Raw genomic sequence first — 24,052 nt, forward strand, 5'->3', positions numbered from 1 at the left:
GTTGCGGACTCACCCTAGAAACAGAGGGCACCTGTTTCTGTAATTCACCTCAGGCTATGTTAGCTAGCATCTGCTCCCTTTCTTTCCTTGTCTGTTCTCAAGTTGCCTAACTATTTTGAATTTTCTTATCTTTCACAAAAGAGCAACAACACCTGCCTCCCATGGCTGCGGCAGGGTTGGCCAGGATTATAGTATGTGCGGGAAGCGTTGCACTGAGCCTCCCTCTCGTCCTATGGTCTTTGAAACGAGAAAGTGGCGTTTATACTCAACATCAGAGAGATGAAGCTGGCACTGTACCCTCTCCCATTTCCACCCTTTACACTGGTTTCGAGTCTCAGGTAAAGACAAGAGGACTTTTAGCATCTTAAGAAGATAAGGAAGACACCAAATTAAGTGCCTACCTGACGGCACAACGCTTCACTTTGTAACCTCGTTTTCCTTAGCATTGAAGTTAGGATAATAATCCTCTCAGCACCGACTCTCCCATTCATTCATCCAAGTCCCCAGGCTTCTTCTTGTCCAAGTTACCACTCATCAACTCAACCAATGTGTAAGGAGAACTTAGTATATACCAGGTACCTCATTAGCCCTTGATTCAACCTTACTTCCTTCAGTAGACCTAAAACCTAAAAAAAAAAAAAAAAAAAAAAAAAAATTCTAGACAATGAGGATGTGCAGAGTAAACAAGTCAATACACAGATGTGCGAGTGTGTGTGCGCATGCCTGTGTGCACATGCATATATGTTTGTGTGTGTGTGTGTGTGTGTGTGTGTGTGTGTATGTATATGTGTGGGTGGATGTGTGTGCATGAGTGTGTATGGGTGAGTGTGCGGTGTGTAAGAGAGTAAGTGTGTATAGGAGGCAAAAGGTTGAAATGTGGAACACAACTGACTCTCCACCTGACTAAACTACCACCTGTTGTCTTTGTGGCAAGAGTCGCGCATGCTCTGTGCCTTGACGCTTATTGGCGACACCCCACTCCTTTTTTTTTTTTTTCCTGAGACTTATTTCAGAAAGCCTGGTAGAAGGAACCTTTCTGTTGGGTTTATAATAGCAATTACAAGCTGATAAGAGCAGACCATTCATCAAGCGCCCATACCTCCGGACTTTTATCTCTTTGGGTCAAATGTTTCCTGATTGATATTGACTCCCATATCTTAAGCAGCTCTGAACAGATAAGAGGCTAGAGAAGAAATTCCTTTGAAGGAGATTTGACAAAATTATGTTTTCTGATTTTTTTTCCCTTTTGAGAGGGAGATTAACTTCCCATTGTTCTTATTAAAGAGTACAAAAGCTACCAAACCACTGAATTGAAGAACATCTAGAAGAGTTTCCACGGGTAGATATTGAATCTGTCCCCACTGCATGCAAATGAACACCAACAGTGTATTTCATTCCTTGTTCCGAAACTGTTTGGACAGAACTTTTAGAATATGGAGCGTGACCCTATACCAAGACACTTAGGAATACACATTGCCTAAAGACCAGGCAGGCACTTAGTGTACAGAAAGGTCCTGCTGGAAACTGCTGTTGGAACATTGTTTTAAAGGGCGGGAGGACAGGTTTGGGCACCTCAGATAACAGCTTTCCATTGGAATGACCATGAACACTGTGATGAATCAAGTATGTACACAGTTAGAAAGTGTATCCTTTCATTCTGAACAATAAACACCTTCTGAAAGTGTATACACGTCAATTAAATAAGCAATACAGTGGCCAGTCGGTCCCATAAAATTATATTTAATAAAATGTGTCATCTAACACACAGCTCTCTCAACTTCACATCTCGAGATTCATTCCCACTGTGTTTTTACTTCAGCCAATCTCATGGTGAAGGGACCATTTATCATCCTGGTTGAATTCAGTGGCATCGTTCTGGGCCGATTCACGTGGCTTTCTTTGAAAGGAGTTTGAAATGGGGAGATTGGTGGTCATTTTTCTAATGGCTTTTTTAGGGAAGGCAGTTCAGCTTTGTCTGCCCACCTCTCTCCGTTTGTCTGTTTCTCTACACGCTTGGCCATTAGTCCTCGGGTCTGCTGCCTAAAATGAGCTAGGTGACCTGCATTGCTGTTCCCCGCAAGAGCGGCCGGATGTTACAACAGAGGAGTAATTAAAAGAACATACCAAAGACAGATGTCTCTGGAGCATGCCGCTGCACGTTGCAAAGCCGAGGAGCCACAGCACAGCTCCTGTATTTATACAAAGCCTTGAAGTTGTCTGTGTCTAGCGAAACAAGCCATCTCATGCAGGCTGACCCCAGGCCAGTGGAGCCAAAGCACATGGGAAGCTTATTTGCATTTAAATGGCAAATTGGAAAAATAGTCTAAGATATTTGATAAATATGATCCAAAATGGCTTTCATTAAATGGAAGCCCAAGATGGATATTTGCATATGGTGAAGGCCTTACGAATCTCCTGTGTTCTTTGGAATAGGTAATAACAAAATAGCCGAGTAACAACAAGCTGGCTACCTCATAAGGCCCCTCACGTACCTCTTCTCACTACTTCAGTGGGGTTCGGACACGGGCTGGGTTACCTCATACTGAGAACTTCTCCTCATTCCCTGGCTGAGCCCATGGACCACCCAGCTGGGCAATAATTCCCAAGAGAGTGGCCCCAAGGCCTTCTCTCCCTCACAGACCAAGAACTGTGCCTCTCACTTGGTTCTTGGGTTTTCTTTGTTACCTGTGAGCAAATGCAAGCGAACAGGACAGTTTGTCTACCCATTTATCCACGTCCAATTGACATTTGTTGCTTAACAACAATGTCATTGTGTGGAAACCCACATAAGGAAATGGGGCTAGCGTAATAAAGAACATAACATAGTGTTACCTCCAGGCACTCACATTCCAGGGTGGAGACTTTTAAATTACAATCATAATGATGAATAAATACTATCATGGAGCAAAGTGAATCCTTCCTGTCAGATCTGGTAGACAGAGAATATAGTTTTATTTTATTATTTTTATTATCCCCTTGATTATTTTACTGGAACTCATGTAACAGAAGCCTGGCACATGTTACCAGTGACTAATATATTAATCCCACTCCCCTCTTCAGCTGTGTGGGATTGTCGGTTGAGTCAGGGTTTAAAAATGGGACTCGGGGAGATTTGCTCTGGATCTGTTGACTAATATCAATTAAACCCCAGAACATCACAGATAAATTGAAGATGTCTTTTTCCCCTCTTCTTAAAGACCCAAAGATGCACCTAGCCAATAACCTGTTCCATGTCCTTAATAAAGAACAGGCTAATTAAAAATTGTTTGCTGCCTGAAAATGAATAAATGAAGAATCATATATTAAAATCAGCAATTTCCTTTGGCAGAAGGAGCTGAATGTGGGCTAGGGGGAATGAAAGGAATAATTGTGAGCTTTTTGTCATCCAAGATGACGCATATAAATGAAGGGTTGTGTCACCCTGACAAGGCACAGGAGGGTGGAGACTCTGGGCGGCAGGGTGGACAACCGGGGTTCGTGTCCGTAATACAGGAGCGAAAAGGAACAGAGTCGGTGTGTTATGTTTTAAATCCGAAATGCCTGTGGAGGGTCACGCTTGGACTGATTGCTCCCATCGAGGGGCGCTGTTCTGGGAGAGCTGGGGAGTCCTTAGGAGGCGGGGCCTAGCTGGCCGATGCAGGCCAATGGGGGTGTGTCTTTGAAAGTTAGCGCATCTCTGGTTTTGCCCTCGGCTTCCTAATTGGTCTTAATGTAAACCAGTCCCGCCACCACTAACTGGCCTGCTCCACAGGGGTGATGGACTGGGTCCTTCTGAAACAGAGGACCGGAATAATCGCTAGTGCACTGAGTTTCTTCTTCTCTCTGTCTCTACTGAGCTGCTCACTGTTGGCCACACCGCCTCTAGGTCCCAGGCCTGCAACTGCCGCCTTGAATCTGCCTTCCGTAGGCCTGTGGTGTGGGGTTCCTCACCTGACGATGCGATTGTCTCATACTAAGACGGGGGTGCCTCCTTTGGGTTCCGTACAGCCTTGAAATTCAGGACTTGCGTGAAGTTCTGGGACGTGCTGTGCCCTCGGCTGAGACAAAATCTCTGCATGCAGGCTCCCCGGAAAAAAAAACTCGCCATTCTGAGCCCTCAGGCTGGCGACTTCTCCCCTCACGCAGCCCCGCGTGGGAGCATCGCTCTTAGTAGACATCTTCCCCGACGATGGCTCTGTGAGGTCACTGCCCTGGTGGCACTCCCGAACCCTTACTTTTTCCTTTATACCGCTCATATCTTTCTCAGGATCTATTGGAAAACACCATGTATGTCCCCTGTGTGCAGCTCACGGGTCTAAGGTAACAGTGAGTAAGCTAGGCTTAGTCTGTCTTCGTTTGGAGTACTAGTTGATAGGGCTCATTGAGCAACCTTATGGGGAGTGTGTACCAATTCCCCCTGCATCCTGCTTTAGATAGGGCCCAGCTTGCTTGGGTACCAAGGCAGGCTGCTGTGTAGAGTCAAGTACAGAGCCATGGCGGGAGGTCGGGGGGGATGCGCACTTTCGAGGTAGAGGCAGGGGGATCTCTTTAAGTTTGAGGTGAGTTCCAGGCTAGCTCCACAGGGACACCCTGTTTCAAAACCAGAAAAGGATAAAGAGAAACATCACCGAGCCAAGGCTATGAGCCATGAGTGTGTGGGGGTCTGGGGTGCCTTGTTCACTGACCACTGTGGCCTGTGTGCTCAAATGTCTCTATGTCTCAGATTCTCCCTTTTAACATTGGTAATTATGGCACTGCCCAGCTCAAGAGGATACTACATGAGGACTTAAGGGGGATGGGGTGCCTAGCGTCATACACCTGCAGAGGATTGCAATATCTCCCCAGACTGATCTTGCAAGCCTGCCCATAAGACTGCCTAGCATGGCAGTGGGTACACAGGGAGGGCTAGGGTCTGTTCGTCCAGAATATTCTAGAGCTATGATGCTCTCACTGCCATTTTCCTTCTCTTCCTCCCTCCCACCTCCCTAAACCTTACACACACATCACACAGACTGCTCTCCATTCCAGGGAACCCGCGGCCTCTCCCGCTCATCTCTGTGGCTGTCCCCAGCAATGGTGAAAACTGAGGATTGTATTTGTTTATGAATTTATTTATGCATTTTCCCCCTTGATAACTTACAGCCTCTTTTGGTGTGTCAGGCTTCATTATCCTCAATATTTTTTTTTCCCAAATTAATTTCTGAGGGAAGACACAGCGAAGACAAAAGAAGTCAAGAAATAGTGTGAGGGCACGTGTAAGCTCTGAGGCCTGGGAGTCAGGAAAGCAACAAGAATAATGGTTAGTGATTACGTGTGGGGCACTAATCGGAGCCCCGAATCGCTTATACATAAGGAAATGCATTGCCCCTGTGAGCCAGAGAGTGGAAAGGCCATGAGAATAGTCCCACTGACCCTTCATCCATGGCTTCGTCCATGGCTCTCCACTTAATATTCACAGATGACCAAGATCTCCTCGCCACAGACTCTAGCTTTGTTTAGTTTTAAATGTTTGGCTTTGATTTATAGAAGGCTTTGTGGCCAGTCATGACGTTGGAATGTCAAAAAGAAAGTGGGGGGGGGGTAAAGTTGAGGGGGGAGTGGGACATGCTGTAAAATGAAATGTACGTTTACTGGTAAGAAACGAAGAACATTTGGCATCAGCGGAAAAGCTGAGTCTTTGATGTGGAAAGCAGAGAAGTTCTTTTTGTTTCCATTTGGGTTAGAGAAAGAGATGATCGTTCTGTGATAAGTTCAGTGGGTCCCGAAGCTCAGGGCAATAATTGATGAGCCACGAGTTGTCCTGCCCGGAGGATATGGGACTATGAGACACACATGTGCGGACAAGTGTGGGAAGAGAGGCGCCCCACCGCAGGAAAAGCAGATTGAATAAGAGTTCCCCTGGCTTTCTATGTGAGGCTTTGTTATGTAACAAGACGACTTACATGTATGAGTGGGGGTGCCGGGGAAGGACAACAGAAACACAGCAACAGAGAAAAAGAATCTTTTTTTTTTTTTTTTTTTGGTCTCATCCTGTGACATACAGAAGCCATCAGTCTGTAGCTACTCTCTCCTGGACAGGAACAGAAGAAGTAAATGCCCTGTCTGAGGTGGGGTAGGGTCCTCAGTTTTAAACAATTTCTCCCTGTTTTGTTTTGTTTTGTTTTAACGCTCGCACAATTAATGCCTCTCGCATGTACTCAACAATAGTTGCCTAGCAACCATCAAGCAGTCTATTTAGAAGGCAAAGGGTCTAAAATTGAATGAGGAGCGACTGTGACTCAAGCTGCAGCAGAGATGAGCAGGGTTTCTGATACCGCTTTCAAAGCGTAACCCCCACCCCATCCCCAGCAGCCAAGCAAGGGGCCATCTGGCCTGACACCCATAGGGACACACACACATGTCCTGTATATCTCGGACACTTACTTGCAAAGAGGAAAATATACACTACCAGAAGGATCTCTGTGTGTCATTTGACCGATTTTTTTCCCTTCCTTCAAGCAATCTGCTCATGCAATCCCTAGTGGCTATGTGGCTGTGTAGTTGATACCGTCACCTTGACAGGATCGAGAAACGCCGAGAAAATAAACATGATGATGTGCCTGTGGGGGGTGTTTCTAGATTGGGATAGTTGAGGTGGGATGACTCACCCTAAATGTGGGTGCATCATTCCATGGGCTTGGGTCCTAGACTGTATGAAAAAGAGAATTCATCTCTCTCTGCTTCCTGACTAAGAATGCAATACAACTGGACTGCCTGACTCTCTCACCACCTTGATGGACTGAACCCTTCAACTGTGACTAGATACAAACCCTTCCTTGCTTCCTTAATATGCTTTCATCCGGTATTTTGTCACAACAAGGGGAAAAGTCACTCACAAAGGAGCTAGTAGTGTCCTAGAAATCTCCTGAGATTGATTAGGCAGCTTCTCTGGGTAGGTTTAGGATCTTGCAACCTTGAGCTCACTAGAAAAAGAACAAGAGTTCATCAGCGAGTCCTCATCCCTGTGGGAAATTGTCTACCCACTGAGGGGCTCTCATAGCCATATCTTGATCAGCAGTCATAAACTCAGGTGAATAAAGATACTGAACAGAAGAAGAGCAGGAAGAGGAAGAGGGAGGAGGCGGAGGAGGGGAAGGATGCCTGTCACCAAGCCTGAAGACTTGAGTTTGAGAACCCACCTAGCAGAAGGAGAGAATTGATTCCCACAGGTTATCATCTGATCTCCATTAGTGCCATGGCAATGTGAGCCTACCCCCAATAAAAAAATAAATGTGATTTTAAAAAAAAATTCTAAAAGAATGTGCACCCAGAATAACACATTTGTGAGTCTTTAAGAAAAGCCACTATTCTCATAGTTTTCAGTTACCATTGGTGTGTGTGTGTGTGTGTGTGTGTGTGTGTGTGTGTGTGTAGGTCAGAAAGTGAGTGACTTAAAGTGCTTTCCTCTCAACCTTGCTTTTCATTAGACTGGCTGCCTTAGCTTTGCAGATCTGCCTGTCTCCACCCACCTGCACCGCGCATCGCCATGGTTACAGATGTGGGCCTCAACATCCAGCTTTCACGTAGATGCTGAGGAATCCACTCAGGTTTTCATGTTTTGTGTGGCAAGCACTTTATCAACTGAACCGTGGCCCCAGTCCCTCCACTGACATTCTGTGTTTCCTTGTGCAAAATGAAGTAGCCCGCTAGACATACTTGGTCCCCTTCTTGTCCAATGAACTTGTCATTTCCCAGACATCAGGACTGAGGCCTGGTGAGCAGGGAATGCTTATCAAGGGGGGGGGGGGAAACAAGGACTTAAAGTCAAGAACCACATTAACTATGTTGTTTTATCACCAGCTGTAATAGCACAGTCAGATCTAGGCTGCTAGTCTGGTAGACTGAAAACTGGAGCTTAGCAACAGAGTTGAGCCTTGGATCGGGGAGCAGAAATAAAGGCTCTAGGAAGGAGCCTTTCTGCCACGTGACTTGTCCTGACTTGTAAAGAGGTTGGTTTTGTGTTCTTCTCATTTGCCGTATACAAGCCGATGATCTGGATCTGACTCACTGGAATGTTCTAGAGAAAGATCCCAGAGAACTTTGACCCTTAACCAAACAAAGCTCAGCCTTCTTGAATGACCTGCCTTGGCTAAGACCTGCTGCAGCCAACAGGTTGACTCTCTTCTCAGCTCACTCTAATCAAGCCTGTCAGATTTGTTGTCTGTTTATTGGGCTCCTGCTGTGCTCAGGGTCTTCTGCATGGTGATTCTAGGTGGAGAGGATTCTTCCCCAATGTAGTCTTAGGTAGGCAATGCTTACCTAGGTGGTCATTCTCGTCTCTCATCAGACACACGTTCTCACCTTTTATCAGCTCAGTCACACTAGGGGTCCTATTTTGTAGACAGCCTCACATCACGGCTTCCAGAAAGGCATGCTGATGTTCACATCAAATGATACCGTGCCTCCGTGTGCTTCTTTTTACTCCCTGAACCCTGGAAGGTGCCAGACTCTGCTGAGGGATCAGGGGGTCTCCGGGTCATCCATACCTCTCTCTTTAGCCAACCCTTGGCTTCTGAACTGCTCTCTGGGACCTGTTACTTCCAGTGCGTCTCTGCATATCCCTGTCATAGTAATGACCTCTGCCATGCACTGGAGCCTTGAGTCCCTGGCACGCTGTCCAGTATTGCTTCACTCATGTTCTTTCTACATCCTAATCTGGGAGGATAGCGCAACCAGGCCTTCCTTTCAGTAAACGGGTACACTTCTCCCAGAGAGAGCTGAGAAGTTGCTCAGGATTGTGCAGTTGCCATATACACGGTGAATGGAGAGCCAGCGGCACTCAAAGCTGTCCCCTCCCTGCTTTCTTGTGACACTTGGGTAGCCAATAGCAATCTTACCAGCTTCACCAGTGGGAGACACATGAATGAAAAGATCACACACACACACACACACACACACACACACACACACACACACACACGCACACACACACGCACACACACACCTTTTCGTACCCCCCCCCTTTTTTTTTCCAGAAGCTGACTCCAAAGGGGATTTTTAAATAAGGATTTTAAAAAATCAAGGGGACAGTACTGAGTGATCTATATTTAATTTCAGGAAAGTGTCCCTTGCTTGTGAACATAATCAGATTACTGCCGCCTCGAGTGTGTGTGTGTGTGTGTGTGTGTGTGTGTGTGTGTGTGTGTGTGTTTTCATAAAATGGGTGTAGCAGTTTCTTATTATAAAATTAAGATAGCATGGAACACACCTGGGACGGGTGCCAGATGAGGCAGACAATGAACGGTTATGTAAGGTTGGGCATAAGCGTGGGACAGAACACAGGCTCACTGTATTTTCTCCTCCATTGTCTGCTCTTTGCTAATGTTTCCTTTTCAATGTGATTGCCTCTCAGTTTAATAGTGCTTGCCACGCTTTACAGAGCCAGACGCAACTTAGTTACAGCCCCTTCTCTACTAAAAATACTGCCTGTATAGATCCAACCGCAGCCCGACATGTTTAGCTAATGGGTTACTCAGGAGCTGTGCGCTTATATAATTAAGCGATGTATGTAATTTCGTGTTAACACATTTGCAATGTGTGTTTCTCCGGTGATTGCAATGCTTTATTCCATGTAAAGCGTGACATTTTAATTCCCGCTGAACAGTGTTCTACCTTGATTCGCCTTGTTTTTGTGACAGGGGATTATTTTGCAATCAAGATAAAAGCATTATTTGGGAAATTTCTAGACTATCCCATTACGGGGAACTTTTGACTACAGATTAGTCTCCTGTTCTATGGATCGTTGTTTTAAAAAATCTTTATTGGAATTTCAATTTCATCTCTGCGTTATCAGTGTGCCCAGATTGACATCTGCAAGAACTTTTTTTTTTTATTTTAATGCAGCTTTGTAGAGGTGGAGGTCTTTGAAAGCCCCACACAGTATGACATCTCCCCCACAAAAACATTTCTCTTTCTCTTAAGTGCCCTGGCTTTCCTAGGCCAGAGGCTCCCTAGACCAGAGGGCATCTCTGTGGGTGCTGCGCACACTTCCCCCTGATGAATGGGGGTCCTGACCGAGGGAAGTTGTTGTAGGCACAAAGGTGAGCTGCCAAGGGCAGCCTGCCACTTTCCTCTCTTTAGAGGTATCTATTCTCCCCAGTGGAGTCAGCAATCTGGGCAATTTAACAAAGACGTACTGTGCCAGGGGCTGAACGGTGGATGGATGGGTGGTAAAAAGCACTTATTGCTCTTGCAGAGAACCTGTGTTCAAATCCCAGCACCCGTGACTGACTAACAACCACCTGTAACTCCAGCTCCAGAGGGTCTGATTCCTTCTTCTGGCCTCTGAGGGCACCCCCTACACACACACACACACACACACACACACACACACACACACACACACACGTCACACACACGTACACATAGATACAAATTTTAAATCTTTTTGTAAAGGATTTACTGAAGCTCATATTAAGTGCCACGCACTGGTTTCAAAACGTGATACAAAGTTACCTGTTCCGTAACCTTTTATTCAGTACCTACTGTGAAGGTGCCTTGCTGATCAGGACAGACATCAGACATCATCTCTTTAAGTGTCCTCTGAGACAGACAATATGTGATAGGTAGAAACCTAAGGGAGGTGGACAAGGTCACCCCACGCAGCTGCAGAAGAGCCAGGGTAGGTTCTGGTCATTACTATGCCCTGTTTTTAAACTGATCTCTGGAGATATAAACCCAGGTCCTCACACTTCTTCAGCAAACACTTTACATAGTGAATCATCTCCCCACCTCTCAAGCTGTGGAATTCCATCCCTCTGTAAATGACCCAGAAGAACTCTGCAAGTCGCAGAGCCTTGGATACACCAGCTCCTTGCTGTGGTCTTTGGTTTCAATCCAGTTGATCTGCCAAGCACAGAAACCACATTTCACGTTTTATCAGGTCTCTCTGGCTCTGCATTTTAGAGCACCTTCTACAAGAACCCTCAAACCTAGAACGCTTGGAGCCTTGGAATGATCCTAAAATACTGGCAGCCTGGACCAAGTCATTCAAACCTGTAGCCATGTCCCCAGGGATGACACCTAGAAGCTCTGTCTTGTGTCCAGGCCCCGCCCCCACCTCCACTTCCTGGAGCCTGAAGGAATGCTTAATAATGCCCAAAGAATGTTTTCAAATTGTCCTCCTGTTGATCCCAAAGAATGAGAGCCCTCACATGGTTCTGGTTCGAGACCTGAGCCAGAAGTCTTGTAAATTTAATCAGAGCCTCTGTGAAGGCTTGTTGCCCTACTTCCCCTGATTTAAAGCTGTTCAGTTTTCCCATCTGCAAAATCGGCAGACGACGCCTTCCTCCCCAGACGCGTCCATCTTTCTTCCACACAGGGTTGATATTCTACTGGGGGCAAAATATCATATTTCCTACCATAATAGGAATTAAACAAAAGCCCTTTGAGCACAAGTCCTGTGTGTAAGCGCCTGTGCTTAAAAGTAGATGCGCACCAGAGGCCAGCAAATACCACCCCTCCTCTATTATTATTATTTTTTTAAGCTAAACAAGGCTAGCTAGAGAATTCATTTTGGAATTTAAAAAAAAAAAAAAAGGACATGAAAGAAAGGGCATTTTCAGCTCCCACAACAGCACACACAAGAATAAGAGCAATCGTCTTTTACTGAAGAAGGCACAGCTGTTTAATTTTATAGTAAAATTACTTTAAGGACTTTGATAATTTAAAGACCATTAAAAAAAAAAAAAAAAAAACGAACAACTGTTGCTGCAGGACTGGACTAGAGGCCAAGTCAAGATAAATCTGTTCCTAAAATCATTTTGGAATCACAGAGCATTTGGGTTCATGCTGGGCGGAGAAGTGGTTTTATTTAAAAAGACTGGCGAGCTGGTGCATTTGCTGGTAATCGGAGGAGAGAGGGTTTGGTTGTTATGTTCTGGGCTCCACAGCCTCGGCTTCCCCAGCTTCTCCTTCAGCTGCTCAGTTTGTTTTAATACCAAGTTTGTTTGCTTGGGGAGGGGGAGGCGGGCCTATTCAGCAGGAAACCGTCCAAAATCATACAGCAGAAATTAAAAAATCAAATTAAACACCAAATTGCGTTAATGATTATTGAATGTGGAATTCGGATTTTAGAAAGTATTATTGTTGTTGTTGTTTCAGAGGGCATGGAATGATACAGTTTATCCTTTTGCTTTGTCTTAGAAATTCCAAGTTTCTCTATACTGCCTATTGTTAGAAACAAATGAACTGGCCTTTACTTTTTTTTTTTTTTTTAATGGTTTTTCTTCCATATTAGGGAGTTATTCAGACATCTTTTGTTGGTTCCTGTAATTCCAAGCCAGTTGGAGTATCAGCCTATTTTTGGCTATGAAGGAACCTTTAAAACGTGGGCATGATTTTTTTTTAAGGCTATAAAACTCATTAAACTCAACTGGCTACAAAAATCTAACAGCTATGGCCATAGATACAGTGACTTCATTATGTTCCAGGAATACATTGTTCTAACCCAGCAAGTCCCACTCTTCTCACCCCACAACGCCTGACACTGTGAAGGAGGCCTAGTAAAATGATAATGCATATAAAACAGCCCAAAGAGGTGGCTCGCACCTGCTCCCCTCCGAGATCAATGCTCTACCTGTATTTGATTATAAACTTTCTTGTTCCCTGGGTTTTTGTGGTCATGCCTCTGCATCACACAGACTGACCACAAGAGGGCGATGGAGAGTTTGCTTAAGGCTAACAAAGCCAGAAATGGTTCTAATAACAAGCTAAGTGTTTTTAACTTGCTAAGGATTTATTTCTCTGCCTTTCGATTGCCACACTTGCAGCCTCTGGGTTTCCCGAACAGCAAATAATCCAAATAAATTTCTTCTGAGAGGAAATACAGACAGACTGATAGAAACAAGGACTTTTGCCCAAATAAGGAGACTTTTTTTTTTTTATGGCGACCCCATGTGTTAGATAACCATCTTCTGACAGTTGGTCTTGAGTTTACAAGGCTGGATGCTGAACTATGCATACCATGTGCTGTAAAAAGAGTTTGGGGGACAAACACAAATACTTCTGCAGTTAGATATCACAAGCGTACAGATGGGATGCCTCACAGGAGGAAGGTTGAACCCACCAAAAAATGTCATTAATAACTATTACCTTATAAGCATCCTACAGTGAAATGTGCATTATTTGTTGTGTGTTTTGTTGATGCTCTGCTGGTCTTGGTCTTCAGCCCTCTGCATATTAACTGTCTTAGTTGCTGTAACAGAAGCTCTCGCTGTCTGAGAAAAGAAAAATATTTTCTGAATTTATTTCCATTATGACCATTACTATTCCTGTGTGTTATAATCAGGGTCATTTTTAAAATAGAAGGAGGGGGTTCGTTCCAGGAGAGGGCGTAGCTTTTTATTGTCTCCTTATATTTAGAGGTTGCCTGGTAGCTAGCTACTGTTCTACGTGGCTGCTGTCATGGAAGCCTAAAGCTGAGGGCCCGGGGAGAGCAGACACTTACTTCAGACCCGGTGACTGGTTATATGGAAGGAGAGGATAGTAAGCTAGCCTGGTGTTGGGTGACCACTATCAGAGCAGTGTCTAGTGGTCTTTTTTCTCTATTTTTAATTTTTGTTATGCATACGTGGACACACACGTGTTGTGGGCACACACATGTGTTGTGGGCACAAAGGCGGAGGTCAGAGAACAACTTTATAGAACTGGATCTCTCCACAGAGCTTTATTCCAGGAATCAAACTTAGGCCGCCGGGCTTGCATGGCAAGGACCCTGTCCTTAGCCACCTGGTCTTCTTTCTATGGCCCTTTTGATGTGAAGGACGACCAGGGAAATCTCTCATCTCCTCTTTGGTTCCCAGAATTGAAACCTCCTTGTTTGGTCCAACTTCACTGGGCTTATTGGCAATGCATCATGTGAAACTGTGGGACCTGAGGCAGCTGAACCATGCCAAGAAGGTCATGTTCTTGCCTTGAGGGCTGACTATATCTGACCCCTCTACTAACTTTCAAACAAAATCTCTAAAAGGCAAACACAGTTGGACTGAAGACTTATTCAGCAGTTTGTGGTCAGGAAACTTCTACTTAGGATTAGCCCAAATCACTCAAGTTCTATTTTCTCATATCACGTCTGCACTGAATGATTAAAAAGGCCATTCTACCCAATTTAGGTTGTCAACACATGAAAACAGTTCATAAGGAATCAGCCCCTTCCTCCTTCTCCCTCTCCCTCCCTCCCCCCATCCTCAATCTGTTTTCACTTGATACCTTAGTTAAGGAACTTATTGTGCTCACAACCTCATCAGGGCATTTCCCAGCCTTGAGCCAATAATTACCAGTTTTGAAATTTGCAGCTAGTTCAGCATCAGCAGATTTTGGGTTACTAACATCTCTCCAGGACTGCCCTGATACAGCCAATATAACTCTACATTTGACCAGAACTTTGAGTTGTAATTTTGCCAATTGTTCCAGCTTTCAGATGTTGATCTGGTTTGCTTGCCTTTTTGAGTCATGTCCAAGGACACATCTATGATCTTAACATCGTACTGTTGTCCAAACCAGCGTCACCCATGCAGAAGATAACACAAGCCATCTGCCATGTAAAAAGGAAAACATGGAACTGATTTTAATGATATATCTTATTCAATCCATTATAGCCAAAATATTGTTATCATCCCAATATGTACTTGATTTAAAATGCTGTCAGTGAGATCATTTGTTTTCTGACCCACATGTAGAAAACCAATGTGCGTTGTATACAAAAAATACACCTCAACTTGGGCTTGACATTTCAAGGGCTCTATAGACACCTGTGGCTATGGTTGACTGTAATTAGATGCAGCAACTTCAAACAGTGAGAGAAATGTTTTCTCTTCCACTCACGAGGGGAAGCTTCATCCTCTTCGATGGTGATGGTGATGATGATGATGATGATATCCATGGTATGGTTTCCACTAATATCTACCTTGCTTTTCTCCTCTGACACAAACTCTCATCTCCAAGGATTAAACATGCAGGCTTACCCAGCCCAGGTACAATCACCTGTCCCTACTTAATGTATCCCTGTGAGCAGGGGGTAGGGGGGCGTTAGGGACTTTGTTTCTGCCTCTGCACATGCACCGCATCCCAGGCTCCTGTGTCTTCTCCTTCTGGACCCTCTGTCTTGTAGTTTCCCCTCTCTTCCGCACAGTCAGTGAGAGCCTTGGTACCACAGAAGAGTTTTTAAGTGGCTTTGCAGGATGACGGCACCTGCAACTCCTTAGAGGAAGCTCAGGGGACATGAACGGGTTTTTCCACAGCATCCTGCTCCCTCAAACAGAGGCTTACCTGAAGAAAACATCTCAGGATGCCAGACAACAAAGTAGTAGTCATCTTGGGGTGGAGGTATTATGTGCAGGTGTGTGCATGTGTTCTGTGTGTAGAAGCAGGTGTATGTGTGTCCACGCTGAGGAGAGACGACTACTTTACTTGTCATCTTTGGGCACTGTCCACCCTGGGGTGTTAGTTTTTATTTGTTTATTTCCTGAGACTTGGGATCACCAGTTAGACTTGGCTCAGTTAGCCCAGGGACCTGCCTGTCTCTGCCTCCCCAGTAGGAAACTACATGTGCACACCATTGTGCAGGCTTTTGCACATGAGTCTGAAGATACTTTTATGGGGGATACAAGCCCCACACTTGTATATCAAGTACTTTGTCAACTGGGCCATCGTTCCCGCCCTTCTTTAAAAAATTTATTACACTTTTATTTGGGATGTCATGTACCACCAAGCACTTGTGGAAGCCAGAGGCCAAGGCCAAGGCCATTGCAAGGGTCCTTTCTCTCCCCCACATGGGTCCTAGGGGTTTGAACTCAGGTTATCAGTCTTAGTAGCTAACACTTTAACCCAGCAGGACTCCAGGCCCTTATTTTTTAAAAGGAAACAACACTATGTGTTAGATTACTCTTTCTGATGGCATAAAGAAACTGAAAACTACCTTCAGTACAACCCCCTTTTGGGTATCTTTTAAAAGAAATTGGGACCGCATCCTTTAGTTTTTGTGGTATGGGTTCAAGAACTAACCTGTCTCTCCTAGGGTGTTCATCTATGTCTGTAATCATTTAACTATACCCATGCTAAGCCATGTGAACACAAAGAAAACAAACATCATAAAAACCATTTATTTATATCCAGTGGGAAATGTTTTCTTTATCAATTGGCAAATCAATTTCCTTCGATGTTAAAAATGGGCAATCTCACTTCCAAACCTGGAGAGCTAGCTGAACAAGGACACTGTGTTTTCATGTGAGTCTAAACATGCTCTCCTATTTACTACTCCTTGTGAAGCCATGTGATGCGAAACTTTCAGTTCAGAGCAGTTATGTTCAATGGGAGCACCTCAGGGTGTATCAGTCATAGGCAGGAGTGAGCGAGTTTAGTGGCTGTCACCAAAAGAGAAATAGAAAGAGAGAAACAAAAAAAAAAAAAATTCATTCTCTGCCTATAAGATCCTGTCTTTATAACCTTCAGAAAATGTCCTTCAAAAGCATGTCCACAGTAGATGCTTAAATAGCCTTAAACAATAAACAGACAATCATATTAAGTTGTAATCCATGTTAGTGGTCGCATGCTAAGATAGGCTAAGTCTGTGTTTTGTTTAATGTGTTTCAAAACATGGGAAAGGACTGATTTCCTATGTACAGTAAGGGTTTGAAACAGCACATTTTTTTCTAACTGTGAAGTGGTTTGTATGTGTGTATGAGAGAGAGGGGAGGGGAGATATTTTCCTCCACTGGGGAAGCCCAGGCTGTCAAGAAGTGGCCCATTGGATACTAGGCATCTGGAAGGAGGGACAGTCTGAGGACATGTGACCATGTAGGCTGGAGCCATTGCGGTACTTGCAGAGACTGCTCTTGGCATTGCTGGGTCTGGAAGTTTGTTACAAGACTCTGAGGCGGGAGATGATGTGAGGATGGGGTGCCAGAGACTGAGTTCAACAGGAAGGCCTAAATCATGCTGTCAGTACGCCGAACCCAGCCATACCTATGGGTGTCTTCTCTGTCACGGCACCTCTCTAAAAAGTCTGGAACATTCTGAAGCAGAAGAGTCTTTCCACGGGTGGGTTCCTGAACCTTGGGAAAACTATGAGGAACACCAAAGGCCTGGGTCACATCCTGGCCATAGTGAACTAAATACCTTGTTACCTGAGAGTTAAATACATTTTCCTCAAACAACTCTGAGACACACCTACTGCCCCTGAGAGCGCCCACAGAGTCTTCCGCCCACAGAGTCTTCCATTAGTTTTTCTCTCAAAGACCTGTGAATGGCCAACACAGAACAAAGGGAGGATGTGAGACTATGCAAGGTCCAACATGGATTTCAAACTCCTTTCCTACTTCCAGAACTTCTCTCTAAAGGGTCTAGCCTCTAACAGCCTAGAATCTCTCCCAGCTCCACAGCCAGGCAGACCTCAGAGTTCTCCAGTTTCCTCCAAAGACGGTAAGAAGCTCACACAACCCATTTCTTAGCCAGTGTCCTGTGTTCATCTTTCTCTAGAGTACACTTGGAGAGTGGAGAATCCACATGGTGATTTTAAATTGTATCTAGATCATACCTGACCATTTGTATCTGTCTCCCAGGGAAACCAGACTAGATAGAAATCAGCTTATTTCTAATGATAAGCCCTGATGACTGAAAAGGCTTGCTTGTTTTTAAATGCAGGAGTACATGGAGTCACATGGTCTCAAACCAATTAGCAATACAGATGAGCTAGCAAGCCCTGTTCCATTTATGGGGTGGGGGGAAGGGCCACAGTGAAATAATCTGTGTTTTTAAGTGTTTCTGAGAAATGAAGACCTCCAGGGCAGAGAGAGAGGGTGTATCAGGAAATAGCTATGCAAATGGCATGCCAGTGAAATTACTAATACGTTGATCCGAGGCATTAACAATGCCCCAGCATTCAGGAGTATGAACCAAGAGTGAGTAAGACCAGGGCATGTTTTGGATGAGATTGCTAGAGTGTTTACTTACGTGGTTTGCTGAGCAGTCAGTGAAGGCCATGGCTGTTTGGGACTTCCAGCCGCCCAGTCAGTCCAGGTAGAGGGTGCACACTCATACACTCCACTCTCATTAGTGACACGGGGTGATCTGGGTGATTTTGACAAAGAGCCAGAGTGGTCTAGGTCTCATCATACCGGCATTATTTTTATTTGTTCATTTTCTCATCCTCTCTCTAACTAAACAACTGCTCATCCTTTGGGAAAGCAGAGGAAGGTGAATCTGGCGAGCCCAGGGTTCAGTGGAAAAGCTAAATTGTGGTGAGTGCCAGCATCAGTGGAACGTAGCTGGGGCTGCAGTGCCTAGGAAACTCACAGCCCAGTTCTCCATGAGACCAGTTACCAGCCAGTGTGACCACAAGACAATTCATCCAGGGCATGTGACCTGCGGTTGTTCCAGGCGATACAATCTTGGTGGCTTTTGAAAGTGGTGGTAGCTTTTAAATCTGGCCCTAGAATCTGGGCCCTTATCTCTGGGTTTCTCCTTCTAATGCCTTTATTGAGGGAAACCATTTTAAAAGGAACTACCAGCAAAATGACCGAGCGCCAGAGCCCTGGTAATGTACAGCTCTACCTGCGGCTGGCCGTCCGTCAATTAAAGTTCAAGTGTTCCTGTAAGACCAACTTGTGCCTGTGAATGGCCCTGGGTGCTCACAGGTCAGGCAGCCCATTTGCTTCTCTAGGGTTTTCTACTGGGCGTGGAGGGCCGTTTATGGAAAACCAGAATAAAAATAAACCCGCAGAGTTCTAACTTTATGTGGCAATCATGTTTTGTCAATTCAAAGAAAGCTTCAACCATGTAAATAGGCACAGAGTACAAACATGCCCTCCACAGAATGATACTGGGTTTTGAAGTTAAAAAGAAAAAAAAATCTCAGGGAATCATTTATGAATTCTTATGTTAAAATGTTGGCTCAGTGGTAAAGCCACGAGGAGGCCTGAGAGCTTTTAGGATGTTTTTGTTTTTCCCCCAAGTATTTAAAAACTGAAATTCTGTAAGAGATTATCTGCGAAATGCCTTTCTTTTATTACGCCCATAAATTTTAGGAGTGGCTTTGATCAAGTGTTCTGCCATTCCTGGTTTCTACATCTTTGACTCATACATTAATAACTAAAAACATTCATCCTATTTTTGCTAGACTGAAAGAGGAAGTTTCTAAATAGTCAAAAGAGAAACATTGAAAATAGAACTCGGTAAATGATAACTAAATTAGGGGAGATTTTTTTCTTTTTTTTTTCTTTCTCTCTCTCTCTCTCTCTTTTTTTTTCCTTCCAGAAAGAGCAATACTCCATGCTGAAACTTGCCAGGGTATTTTAAGATTATTGTCTGTAAAGAAAAAGGCCCAGCACCTCACTGTGCTCAGAGGAAAGGCATGGCAGAAATGCAGCACATTCTCGGGAACAGGGAGCAGGCACAGAACATTATCGACCAGTGCTTAAGACTTCCACCGGTGGGCTTTGCTTTCTGGCTCGTATTTAAAATACACATTCACAACTTGAAAATTTCAAGGAGTTAATGCTCTGCTCACCTCCTGTAGACACTGACCCCTGGGGGTCCACTCTTAGGAAAATAATGTTTGGTTTTTCCATTCCCGTATTTCCAGGTCTTCCTGGCCAGTAAGACCCTATGTATCAGTAGACTTCACACAGAACTTCTCTAATGGATATGTAACTGCACTGGGCGGGGGGGGGGGGGGGGGGGGGGGGGGGGGGGGGGGGAGTGGGGGGTTGAGGGGGGGGTTTGGAGCGGAGCAGGGGCAAAGCCCCTCTGCAAAGTGGAAGAAAGGGTTGTTGACTTGCTGATGAATCAATCAATCCAGCTTTTAGACCCATTGTCTTTGGGGGACTCCAAGAGCACATGAATGGCATTTTTAAAAAAAAGATGGCCATGAGAGGAAGAACGCAGCGGGGGTGGGGGGATTTTGGGGGGTGAGGTGGGGAGCAACGTCTAAGCCAAAAGCTATTGGCTTTGCCAGCTTGCCAGTAACTGGTTACATAGTGGTTTTTGTTTGTTTGTTTGTTTGTTTGTTTTGGTTTTTCGAGACAGGGTTTCTCTGTGTAGCTTTGCGCCTTTCCTGGGACTCACTTGGTAGCCCAGGCTGGCCTCGAACTCACAGAGATCCGCCTGCCTCTGCCTCCCGAGTGCTGGGATTAAAGGCGTGCGCCACCACCGCCCGGCTGCATTTGTTTTTATTATTATTTTAAGAATCTGGGCTGAGATGAGTCTCCCACACCTGAGCTGCCTGACCATATAGATCTTGTCTGAACCCATAGCAGAAGTGACTGCCTGCAAACACCTGCTCTTATTGATTCATTCATTCCTTCATTCATTCATTTTGAGTAAGCTGACCCTTTAAGAAAAAAGGAACTAAGGACAAACTGTTGTACTCTGCTATCGGGGTTCATCGGTGTACTCATTAAGAGGTGGTGTAAAAGTGTGGGCACGCGGAAAGAGACTGGGACCCTGGGAAAATGGCAGTTGCCCAGGTAGCAATCCTGTTGCTGATAATCAGTTGTATGGTCCGAGAATGCTGACTTCACCTCTGCCTCAGTTTCCTGATCTGTAGACTGGGGATGATGATAACGGTGCTGACCTCCTGGGTTTGCCGTGAGTTTCAGAGGAGTTGCTATTGGAAGGCATAGCCATGGCTGGCACCCAGAAAGTACCAAGGAAGAAGGAGGCACTATTGTCTTAACGAGGGTAACGTTGAGGGCGTTCACGCAAAACACAATTACTGAGAGGCTGGAGAGATGGTTCAGTGGTTAAGAGGTCTTCCTGGTCCGCCAGAGGAGCTCCTGTGTGTAGGTGTGTGAGGGAGTGCAAGTCCCTCAGAAGCCAGGAGAGGGCACCAGGTCCCCTAGGAGCTGAAGTTACAGGAGGCTGTAGGCCACTGGATGTGGGTGCTGAGGACTGAACTTAGGTCCTCCATAAGAGGAGTGTGCACTCTTTTAACAGTAGAGACATCTCTCCAGCATCAAAACAAAAACCTTAAGAAACAAACAAACAACAACAAAGTTACTTCCTGAGCTCTGAGGAGCCAGGACTATGCTGGGATTCCAGTTACACATAAAAGTGAAGGTAGCTGTAATGTGGACAGCTTTACAATGTCACTTGCTCTATGCGCAGAACTGGAGAGAGCAAAGCTTCGACCCGAGAAGTCACTCTTCTCTTAGCAGAGGCTGGCTCCAGGTTGAGGCTCAGGATCCTGGTTTGGACACTGGCCTTCCAGAAGGGAGTAGACATAGTCTCCAGGATGGCTAGAAGGTAGAGGGATGTTTCTCGAATAAGTGAATGAAATGCAAAGTTCCACTTCACCTCGACCGCTACAACATGGCCTTCACTTACCCTCACTGGTCTAGGGAATGACGTCTTTCTCTGCCATAGAGGAAAACAGACATAGCCTGGGAGCCAGAATCTTTGTTGTTTGCCAAGGGCCTCAATCACGGAGCTCTACTGGGGGTCTTAAGAGCTCAAAAGGTCTTCTGTTGCATTACGGGGAGGGGGGAATGGTCACCGGTCCCCCATGCGCCGCCGCCACTGCCCCTGTGACATGGGAAAATGCTATGGTGAAGGCAGTGGTTTGATGGTCGTCAGGAGCCCCCAAACCTTGGGCTTGTCTTTGGTGTTCCAGTGTTACCTCAAGCCACTAGCTTGTGTTGCCAGAGCATCAGATGTAAAAGTGTTAAAAATTCCCAGGGTGACACATGCATCACGTGATCCGATCGGCCGGTTCCTCTCGTGAGGATGTGAGGAGTATGTGGGCATTTGTGTTTCCATTAGTCATTTGTTCATTCAACAAATTCAGGTTACACAAGGCTACCTCCCTAGTGTTATGCAGATGAGAGGTAAATCCAATGGCCCTACCCTTAAAGATGGCCCAGTCAGGTATAATAATACCCCGTCCAAAAAAAACAAAAAAACAAAAAAACAAAAAACACATAGTGCAAGTACTTCTGTACAAAGAAAAAGAAGGATTTGCATTTGCATGTTCAGCAATGCTGGGTTGGCCCTCGCACACCTAGAACATTCCAGCGCTTGACCAATGAAGATCCAAAGACCCCTCCCACAAAACTGTATTTAGGGTTGTGTGATCAGGCTGCTAGGAGCTCCTCTCTTGTACATGTGTGGTTCTCTGAACCTTCCGGGTCTCTGGCTTCTGAAAACAGCCTAAAAGATGAAGGAAATCGACCCGGTTTAGAGATGGTTCTTAGAGATTCTTGGAACCTCTGCTATTTAAAGCACCGTGTTCAGCGCAAGTTCTGTCTTTAGACGGGGCCTTCAGGCTTTGAAAGTTTTTCTGGAAATAAATGCCTTTTAGGTTTTAAGTGCTTTTCAAAAATGTGAGGGGGGGTAGAGACGACAGTGACAAGTCTGGGAACAGAGGCCGTATTGTTCTGTGGCTGCTGACTGCTGACGGGATCGCTCGGGACTCCGCTCTCCAGCCCTGTTTGCTCCTGTCCGTCCCGCGCACTGCTGCTGGGCTGTTATTTTGATAAGGGGACTTGAGAGTACTTCCTACCCGAGCAGTCATTAAAAGCCTCAGCACTTGGGTCATTGTGGAAAAGCTTCCGAGCTACACAAAGTCCTCTAAACAAAACCGTCCACGCCCTGGCTCCAGGCTGTGGACCGTGGCAAGTTCTCGGAACTGGGCTCTGCGCTCCCACCAAGGAGCCAGAGGTCAGGAGCCACCAAACGAGCTGGGTGCAGTCAGCAAGCCGAGCCAGGGAGGAGGAGAGAGCAGAGCCTTCCTTCCCTGCCAGTCTGGCAGCTCCCCCTAAGTGCTCAGAGCTCAGAGCCCATCCCACACACCCGTGCTAGTCACTGCTGTGTGTTTACATGAGTAATGGAGCGGCTGCCTGCCGGGGGAGGGGAGCCCGTGAGCAGCGCTGAGCCTCCTCGCTGCTAGGAAGCTGATATCCACATCAAGTCCAGCCTTCCAGGGATGAGGCTGGGGAGCAGTCCCCTGCCGGAGCTTTCCTAGGCACAGGCGTCAATCAGGCAGATGTGTGACGACTGGAATGGGTAATGTCTGTTTTTCTCTTTGCTTGGTTTTTTTTTTTTTTTTGCTTGTGACTTTATATTTGATAATTCCAGGCAGGTTTGCTGGGGTGGACTTTGAGACCAGCGTTTTTAAGGAAGGAGACGGTGATGGGAACTGTAGTTTGGGAAGGGGTCCTGAGCCTCCAGAAACTGCTGCTTAACCCACACTCCCCACTTGCTAAAGAGAGAGTTGCCTTAACTGAGTTTCGCTGACAGTAAAGCTCATGTCCGCGGCAGAAAAACAAATTAGTGGGAAGTATGTATGTAAATTGAGCCCAACATGAAACGTCCAAAAGCCACTGGCTGAATGTGTGTGTGTGTGTGTGTGTGTGTGTGTGTGTGTGTGTAAACGCTCGCGTGCCTCTGTGTGTTCGTGTGTATATGTGAGATGAATAATAATTAAGAGGCTCCCTACTGTTCAGATATGATTTCTTTCCATAACTGTCCCTCAAAGTAATAAATATGTGGGTGCTTTGAGAGCTCCAGAGAGATTGTTTTTTGGGGGAAAGGCATTTGTCTGGAGTTGGTTTATGGGCAGCTCAGTGAGTTGGTTGGTTTTAGATTTTCGGGACTTGACTGACTGATGAAGTTGAATGTGAGAGTTGGTGGGGGCAGTCAGGGCACCCCATAAACAGCCCAAGTTCATCATCACCTGTGTCGTTTGTAACGATGGCTTTAATCACACACACACACACACACACACACACACACACACACACACGCACACGCACACGCACACGCACACACAAACCAACCCCCACAGGAGTCAGGCTAACCCCAGGGTAAGCTTTGGGATTTATTTTAAATAACCCTCCAGATCTTCATAAAAAGATATTGAGGAGGAAAAGAGAACACGCTGATTCAATGTCTTTGCCAGATTTGCTGAGATCTGAGACACGCTGGCCACAATATCATTAGGAAATGCGTGTAATAAATAGTAGCTCGTTGCTGTGAGTGCCCCTCATCAGAGCTGCCTCTCTCTCTCTCTCCTCGGCATGGTAATTTGAGAAAAAGCTGC

At 45.6% G+C, this 24,052-nt stretch overlaps 1 protein-coding gene across 1 annotated transcript in view; it reads left to right on the plus strand.

Annotated features, from left to right (window-relative positions):
- Positions 1-24,052, plus strand: part of Arid5b (AT-rich interaction domain 5B) — a 180,707-nt gene that overhangs the window by 110,087 nt on the left and 46,568 nt on the right. The gene's annotated exons all lie outside the window — the stretch shown is intronic.

This window comes from Peromyscus leucopus, chromosome 16_21 (assembly GCF_004664715.2).
Source record: "Peromyscus leucopus breed LL Stock chromosome 16_21, UCI_PerLeu_2.1, whole genome shotgun sequence".
NCBI lineage: Eukaryota > Metazoa > Chordata > Mammalia > Rodentia > Cricetidae > Peromyscus > Peromyscus leucopus.